The sequence below is a fragment of the Idiotropiscis lumnitzeri genome, chromosome 19 (assembly GCF_059441095.1).
Source record: "Idiotropiscis lumnitzeri isolate Australia: NSW breed Sydney's pygmy pipehorse chromosome 19, RoL_Ilum_1.0, whole genome shotgun sequence".
NCBI classification, from domain to species: domain Eukaryota; kingdom Metazoa; phylum Chordata; class Actinopteri; order Syngnathiformes; family Syngnathidae; genus Idiotropiscis; species Idiotropiscis lumnitzeri.
Window position 1 is genome coordinate 1083733 of NC_142409.1, and position 9421 is coordinate 1093153.

The window sequence follows — 9421 nt, forward strand, 5'->3', positions numbered from 1 at the left end:
TTCAGAAACTGTTTACCCGTGATTACTATCAGTTGCATCGACACGCTTTCTGTGGACTAAAGTGACTTCATTTCGATGTCTTGGTGTGTGGTGTTGTGAATTTAAGTCCATCTGTTTGCGCTGCTTGACTAGAAGGAGCATCGAGTGAAGATGTTGGTGGCTATGCTAGTGTTAGCCACTAGCTAGCTAGCGAGCGAGCTAGACTGGCGACTTTCCGCTTGTCATGTGATCAAAAGGTGGTTATAACAAGGCTTCACAGTTTCACTCCAAACACTTATCCACACACACAAAGCTGTGCTGTTGCATCCGGCCACCAGAGGGGGCAGACAATGTGTCCCATCACCACCTGGTTTCCCACCCCACTGGCTTGGGACCAAAGCCTCCAGATGTTGCATGGACACAATGAGGCTTGGAGCCTGCAGTGGCTGAATATTGGGGCACTGGACGCTGAATTGAACCTATGCCATTTGCAGGAAAGGCAACTGCATCCCAGCTATGTCGATCAGCTGTCTGCTCTGCTCCAACACCCGGAAATCCTTTACGTGCCCCGGCGAAGATGCACTAACCGGGGCTCACGCCGAAACTACCAATACGACAACTCCAGCTCCACCAGGTCGTTCTGGTCCAACGCCCGTCGCCCACGGAGGAACACTGGACGCCGTGCGGATCCCTCTGTGCTGACCCACGTCTCGAGATCGGATTGCATCGCGGCCGCTAGCAGCTGCACTGCTGACAACGTCGGCCTGCTGAACATCCGCTCCCTTACAAGTAAGGGCCAGTTCATTCACGACCTCCTGACAGACCGTGAGTTTGACATTTTATGTCTAACTGAGACATGGCAGCAACCTAATGACTATGGTACTCTCAACGAAGCTACCCCACCGGGCTTTGTTTATCATGCTGTACCTCGCATTACTGGGAGAGGAGGTGGCCTCGCGATGATTCTGCGCGAGGATTTTAAATCTGCGCACTTAAATGTGCCGATCTTCTTATCGTTTGAAGGTGCTTCTTCAGAAGTGAGGATGACGCAAACAGCATCGTGCTGAATCCTGATAGAAGAAGTTGACATCAAAGTCTGCTGCGACCCACGACGGCGCGCCAATGTTAAACCGGACTGAACCACCTTTGAGTGTAATCTGATTCCCCGACCCAATAAAAGGGAATGTGAAAAAAACATCGGGGAACGTAGGGGAGATGAAGTTGCTAAATGAACTTTGTTAACCTTTCTGTCTCCACCTGAGCTGAGTGCCTCTCTTCTTTTAGCCTAGGAACACAATATGTCAAATTGGTAAACCTGACACATACACAGATCATCTACTGCTTTCATTCAATGTTCATCTGTCCTTTTTCAAATTCAACCCACAATGCATTACAGTGAACCCCCGGTTATCGCGGTTAATGGGGACCGAGACCACCCGCGAAAACTGAAAATCCGCGAAGTAGCGGCGTACCTTCAAAAATGCTAAAAAAAAAATATATATATATATTATTTAATTACTTCAACTTTTACCTGCTGGTACGCCGTCCGGTGTGCCCTGTGAATGTTGTGATCCTCCAGCAGAGCTGGAGGATTGAGCAGGACTCTCCAAACGCAGACACGGGGAAAAAAGGTGGTGATACAAAGATATTTATTATAATCACAATATAGTCAGTATCCAATTACAATCTAGGACTATGAGGGTCTATCGGCTATAATATATATAATACCTATCTATCAGCGGAAAGAACGTAAAGCGCTGGCGGAACACTCACACCAGGAAAAGGGAATAACTATAGAACGAAAAACGCTTGCAAAAGGCAAGGAATGACTAACGAAGATTGCTTACCACGGAAGGATAAGAGGAGACCAATCATCGACAGAAAAAGAGAACAGAAAACGAGCCGAGCTGGAGCTGATAACGAAATGAAAGAAAAACGCGACAACAAGAAACACTTGAACAAGATAACGATCGATGTACGGGAGCATGAGTAAGTAGGATAACAATCCGACGCCAGCTAGTCAGTGTAGGTGGATTATATAGTGAGTGTAATCAGTGAGTGAATGGGAATCCGGTGCGGCAGCTGACGGCATGGCGCGAGACGATCGCTGGAGGAACGCCCACACAGCTGAAAAAACAAAAACACACCCGGCATGACAGGCACGGATCATGACAGTTAAATGAAAGGTGGCATTCTTCATTTATTTATTTATTCATTCATAACTGACAGCCTCGTGCCCGGGCGGAAGAGGTGCTTCTCTTCGGCTTAATTGTCACGCACGCCGGACCTGCTCCCCCGAAGCGTGTCTCCGTTCGGTTGAACTCGGTTTCATTTTGCCCCGCTCGTACCCCGGGCGGAAGGTGCTCCTATTCGGCTTAACTGTGAAACACGCCCGCCCTCCTCCCCCGGAGCTTCCATTCGGTTAAACTTAGGGGCCGCTTGGCACCGCCCGTGCCCGGGGAAGGTGCTCCTCTTCGGCTTAACTGTGACGCGAGCATGCCCTCCTCCTCCGGCGCTTCCATTCGGTTAAACTTAGGGGCCGCTTGACACCGCCCGTGCCCGGGGAAGGTGCTCCTATTCGGCGTAACTGTCACGCACGCCGGCTGGCCTCCACCGGAGCTCTCGTACGGTCCCAAACGGAGCGAAATGTTGCCCCGCTCGTGCCCGGGCGGGAGGTGCTCCTCTTCGGCTTAACTGCCACGCGCGCCGGCCGGCCTCCTCCGGAGCTCTGGTACGGTCCGAACCGCGCAAAACGTCGCCCCCGATCTTGCCCGGGGGAACGTGCTCTTCTTCGTCCACTCTCCTCTTCGCCCACGCTCTTCTTCGGCGCACGCCGGCCGTCTAACCGCTCCAGCGCCCCGTCGTGCCGTTCGGCGAAACTACAATGCCCCCGAATATTTTTTAGACCCGCGAAGCACTGAACCCGCGAAAGGTGAACCGCGAAGTAGCGGGGGTTCACTGTATACATTTCCGTAAAATTTAGTTTCACTCATCAACAACCTGCCCAGCACTGATTGTCTCTCTACAACAGATGAGTTTTTGACACACTACAACTCAAACCTCCATAACATTCTCAATACCCTGGCCCCACTCAAAACCCAAACTGTCTCCTACAACCAAACAGCACCCTGGTTTACCCTCACCCTCAGACAACTTAACTCAAAAGGGCGTCAACTCGAAAGATTATACAGAAAAACTGGACTCACTATTTATAAAGAAATGTACACTACCCACTTCCTACATTGCAAGGACTCAATTTCCAAAGCCGAATCTATCTATTACTCTGGTCTAATCAGTTCCAATGAATTTTCTCTCATTTCTAAATTCACTAAACCTGCTGACACTCTTCCATCACATCTCTATTCCACCGATTTCTGTAATACTCTGGCCTCATTTTTTACATCCAAAAATCAACTTATCCACCAGCAACTTACCCCGCCTTCTGCTCCTAACCTTCCTTCTCCATTCTCCCCAGCCCCTTCCCACCTGTTCTCTACAGTCACCCCCCCATCTGTCCACCAAATTTCCAACTTAATTCAGAAGTCCAAGACATCTACTTGTCAACTCGACCCTCTCCCGACTGTTCTCCTCAAAGCCTCTATCCCAGCCCTGTACCATCTCATCACGAACATTATTCAAACTTCCCTCTCTACTGGCAATGTACCCTCCCATCTCAAAACTGCTGCTATCACTCCCATGCTTTAGAAACCTGGCTCTGATCCCTCTGACCTGAACAACTTCCATCCCATATCAAACCTTCCCTTCATTTCCAAACTTCTAGAAATAAACAGTGGCTGCTCAACTTCACACCCATCTCTCCTCCAATAACCTTTATGAACAATTTCAATCTGGCTTTCGTTCCCTTCATAGTACTGAAACTGCCCTCCTCAAAATATCCAATGTCCTACTCCTCTCTGCTGACTCCGGTTCACTCGCCATTCTCCTTCTCCTTGACCTCAGTGCAGCCTTTGATACCATTTCTCACTCCATTCTCCTTGACAGACTTTTTTCCATTGGTATCACCAGCACCCCCCTCTCCTGGTTCCGCTCCTATCTTTCTGACCGCACCCAGTTTATCCAGCTCAAATGTTTTAGATCCCACCTCAGGGTTCTGTCCTTGGCCCCTTGCTGTTTATCATCTATCTTCTCCCTCTTGGTAATATCTTCAGGAAACATCACATCCATTTTCACTGCTACGCGGATGACACCCAGCTCTACATCTCTTCCAAACCAAACACCACACTTCCACCATCCTCCCTAACCAACTGTCTGCAGGAATTAAAATCATGGTTCACCTCAAACTTCCTCAAACTGAACAGTAATAAAACTGAACTCCTCCTCATTGGCACCAAATCCACCCTAAACAAAATAAATAATTTTTCCATTCCCTTTGACAGCTCCTCCACTCCCCCTCCCCTCAGGTCAGGAGTCTGGGTGTCATCCTTGATAGCACCCTCTCCTTCACCTCACACATCAACCACATCACTCGCTCAGAATATTAACATCTCAGAAACATCCACCAGCTCCGCTCCTCTCTCACCCCTCACTCCACTGCTATACTCGTTCATACCCTCGTCACCTCCCGACTTGACTACTGTAACTCCCTCCTGCTCGGTCTCCCTCAAAAAACCGTCCATAAGCTTCACCTGGTCCAAAATTCAGCCGCTCGCATTATCACGCTCACACCATACAGAAACCATATTACACCTGTCCTCCAACATCTCCACTGGCTCCCCATTATACACCGTATTCAATATAAAATCCTGCTCCTTACTTTCGAAGCTATCCAAAACCTTGCCCCTCCATACCTAGCTGACCTCATCCATATTCCGACACCTGTCCGTTCTCTCCGTTCTTCCTCCTCTCTCCTCCTCACTGTCCCCCCTGTTCGCCTCGTCACCATGGGAAGCAGAGCCTTCAGTCGCTCTGCTCCCCAGCTCTGGAACACACTCCCCGCTGACCTCCGTAACTCAGACTCATTACCACACTTCAAATCCAACCTCAAAACACATCTGTTTAGACAAGCTTTTTCACGCTGACCATAAATCAAATTTTCCATTTGTTTTATTATATCTTGTTTTATTTCCATGTTGTTTTTAACATTGTATTTATATTTTTTACTGCATGTGCTTAGAAAGGCGCTCACAAATAATAGTTATTATTATTATTATAGAATAACCAAGTGATCTACCTACTTCCATTGATAGATTTATTTGAAAATAGAACTTTAAAGGTACAGTATATATTGATGTGCCTTGCATAAGTGCATAAAACCATATGGGACAATACAACTAGTGCACATTTTCTGTCCGTTACATTATTGAAGACCACCAAAGTGGCAGGCCTACGTCCTTGGGAAAATTGCATATTCGCAGAGATCGTGACACCTTATGTCAAAATTTGGCGTTATAATTTGGCAAATGTCATATTTCTTCTGAAAAATATCAGACTCCACATGTATTTGTTTTGACAAATTATGCACGGTTTACTTCGAGTAATATCTGTTGATAGCCTTGGTAATTTGTACCAGTTTTTCGAACTGAATGTATTTGCCTGACTCTTCAAGGGTAAAAAAAATAATTTTGTACTTTCTTTGTCAGATGTCTCACTCTTGTTTTTTTTAGAGATAAAAGACTGATGAAACCAATTCATAGTCACCCAATAGCGAGTCCACCACACTACAGCACATGTGAGTAATCTAAGGATCACTGGTGGAATTTGTATCGATTGAGGAATCTGCTAACGAAACAGTCTTTTACTATCAAATATAAAGTTGTATTTTTTAGATGTCCTTTATTAGTCCCACAATGGGGAAATCTGAGGTGTTACAGCAGCAAAGATATAGATCACACAGAGTCGGCGGCGTAATGTAGCCGTTAATGTATAACATTAGCAGCAGACATTCATAAAAAGCATACAAATATACACAGTATACACGTATATAAGTGTAAGGAAACACTCCTAATGCCTGTCCATTATACAGAGGGGGAAACGCTCTAATGATAAAAACTACTGAATGATTGAAAATACTGCAATGATAAAAATATTGCAATGATAAAAGTACTGTAAAGGTAAGAGTACTGAAATGATAGAAAAGTACTGCAATGATAGAAAATACTAAAATGATAAAAGTACTGAAATGGTAAAAAGTACTGCAATGATAAAATATACTGCAATGAAAAAAGTACTGTAATAGTAAAAGTACTGCAACGATAGAAAAATACTGCAATGATAAAAGTACTGTAATAGTGAAAGTTCTGCAATGATAGGAAATACTGCAATAATTGAAGTACTGCAATGATAAAAGTACTGTAATAGTGACCGTCCTGCAATGGTAGAAATACTGCAGTGAAAAAAGTACTGTAATAAGAATACTGTAATGGTAAACAAAATACATCATTGGTCAATATTTAAGTACACCATTGGCTGAAAGTACAGTAGTAGTGTATATTGCATCCTAGGACTGCACAATTGCACTAATGCCCTCCCGTTTGTAGGCCTGACCCAATGTTCTTGTTAAAAAGTCTGACAGCAGTCGGCAGGAAGGAGCGGCGAAATCTCTCTTTGGTACAGCGAGGGTGTAACAGTCTATCACTGAAGGAGCTGTGGAGTGTTCTCAGAGTGTCATTGAGTGGGTGGGCTGGGTTGTCCAGCATTGAAGACAGTTTTGACGTCATCCTCCTGCCCCCCACTGAGTCCACAGAGTCCAGGGAGCAGCCCAGGACAGAGCTGGCCCTCCTCACTGGTTTGTCCAGTCTCTCTTTGTCCCGGCCCGAGATGCCACCTGCCCAGGAGACCACTCCATAGAAAATGACTGATGAAACCACAGAGTCATAGAAGTTCCTGAGGAGTGTTCCCCGAACGCCAAAGGACCTCAGCCTCCTGAGTAGGAACAGTCTGCTCTGACCCTTCCTATAGAGAGCGTCTATGTTGACGCTCCAGTCCAGTTTATTGTTCAGATAAACAACCAGGTACTTGTAGGTTGAGACCCTTTCAACGTCTGTTCCCTGGATATTCACTGGTGCAGGTGGAGAGTGCCGACGCTTGCGGAAATCCACCACCAGCTCTTTGGATTTCCCAGCGTTGATTTGGAGGCGGTTCTGCTGACACCAGTCCACAAAACCCTGCGTAACCCCTCTGTACTCCCGATCGTCACCGTCAGTGATGAGGCCGACAATCGCAGAGTCATCAGAGAACTTCTGCAGGTGACAGGTTGTGGAATTGTATTTGTAGTCCGAGGTGTAGAGGGTGAACAGGAAGGGAGCCAGAACAGTTGGGTTGGATGGTGTTGAAGGCACTGGAGAAATCAAAGAACATGATCCTCACCGTGCCCCCTGCCTTCTACAGGTGGGAGAGTGAAGTGTGGAGCAGGTAGATGATGGCATCATCCACACTGATGCCAGGCTGGTATACGAACTGGAGTGGGTCCATTGAGGAGCTGACCAGGGGGCGCAGATGGACGAGGACCAGTCTCTCCAGGGTCTTCATCAGATGAGACGTCAGCGCCACTGGTCTGAAGTTGTTGAGCTCCTTCGGATGGGGTGTCTTTGGAACAGGAACCAGGCAGGATGTTTTCCACAGCTGGGGGACTCTGCCCAGCTTCAGGCTCAGGTTGAACATGTGCTGGACGATTCCACACAACTGGTCTGCGCAGGATTTGAGGAGCTGGGAGCTAATCCCATCTGGGCCTGCTGCCTTCCTCGCCTTCATCTTCCTCAGCTGGTTCTTCACCTGAGATGTTGTGAGGAACAAGGCTGAGCAGGAGGAAGTTGTGGTTGTTTGATGAGGCTGGGAACTGGAGTCTGTGGAGAGAGAGAGGGGAGAGAGAGGGTCTTGTTCGCAGTGGCAGGAGGGGTTGGTGGGGGCTGCAGCAGGGGAGCCTGAGCGGGGTCAGGCATTTGATCAAACCTATTGAAAAATCGGTTCAACTCATTTGCCCTCTGAACCCCCCCCCCCCCCCCCCTTCTGGGTCTTATGGTTGTCCGTGGCCTGAGATGGTCTTCAGGCTCCTCCAGACATCCCTGGCATTGTTCCGCTGCAGTTGTTCCTCCATCCGCATCCTGTAGGACTTTTTCCCCTCTCGGATCCTCCTTCTCAGCTGACGCTGCACTCTCTTCAGCTCGTCCTTGTTGCCTGACACAAAAGCCCTCTTTTTCTCCTCCAGGAGAGCTTTAATGTCCGGTGTGATCCAGGGTTTGTTGTTGGAGAAACATCTTACAGTCCTGGTGGGAATGGTGTTCTCCATGCAGAAGTTAACTCATTCACTGCCATTGACGGCTAAAGACGTCAAAGATCCTTATTTTATTTTTTTTTAACTCGGCTGGTAGCGAATGAGTTAATATAGTCTGTAATTGTGTCTGTTAGACCATTAATGTCCTCACCGTGGGCTTCGCTGAATACCTCCCACACAGCTGTGTTGAAACAGTCCTTTAAGGCCTCCTCGGCTTCTCCGGACCATCGCTGAACTGTGCGTGTCACAGCTGGCTGTCGGTGGGCCAGAGGTTTGTACACAGGCAGGAGAGCAACCAAGTTGTGGTCAGCTTTGCCCAGCGGGGGGAGGGGCAGTGATGTGTACGCCTCCTTGGTGTGTGCATAGAAAAGGTCCAATATTTTATTGTCTCTGGTGTGGCAGGTTACATATTGTGTGAATGAAGGCAGAGAGGAGGAAGGAGAAGCATGATTTAAGTCACCAGAGATAAGGAGCAGGGCATTTGGGTGCTGTGTTTGTAGCCTGCTCACAGCTGCAATCAGTACGTCACAGACTGTCTCAGGTGGCACGTACGCCGCCACCGCGATCACATGACTGAACTCTTGCGGTAAATAGAACGGACGCATGCTAACAGCTATCAGCTCAATGTCCCGACTGCAAAGTTGATCCTTAACAGTTATGTGCCCAGGGTTACACCATCTATCATTAACAAACACAGGCAGCCCTCCCGCTTTCCTCTTACCGCTCTCCAGTGTCCTGTCCGCGCGTGGTATTTGGAATCCGTCCAATTCCACGACAGCGTCCGGCGTTAGCTCGGTTTGCCACGACTCCGTGAACATCAGCAAGCTAGCCTCCCGGAAGTTCCTCTCGTGCCGGGTTAGCGCTGTTAGCTCGTCCATTTTATTGGGAAGGGATCTAACATTCCACATAATAACGGACGGGAGGACGGGGTGGTATCGTCTCCTCCTTGCCTGGCGTTTAGCCCCGGCACGACATCCCCGTCTCTTCCTCGTCAGCTTGCGGGGGATATCGGGTCTCGCTCCAGGAGCCGACGCGGGGTTCGGACAGAGTGCTAACAGCTGATCTCTTGAGTACACGATCGATCCGTAGCTCCGGGTTTCGTCTCCGGACACGATCGCGCAAAAAACAGCCCCCAACAGCAGTAAAACCACTGCAAGTTCTATGTCCATTGCTGTGATGAGGTAAAATAAAATAAAACAGGGTAAAGGGAAA

The 9421-nt window shown here is 48.0% G+C and overlaps 1 pseudogene; it reads left to right on the top strand.

Moving 5' to 3' along the window:
• Nucleotides 1–329: 329 nt before the first annotated feature.
• On the top strand, nt 330–5018 carry LOC148317960 (uncharacterized; annotated as a pseudogene).
• The last annotated feature ends 4403 nt before the right edge of the window (nt 5019–9421 follow it).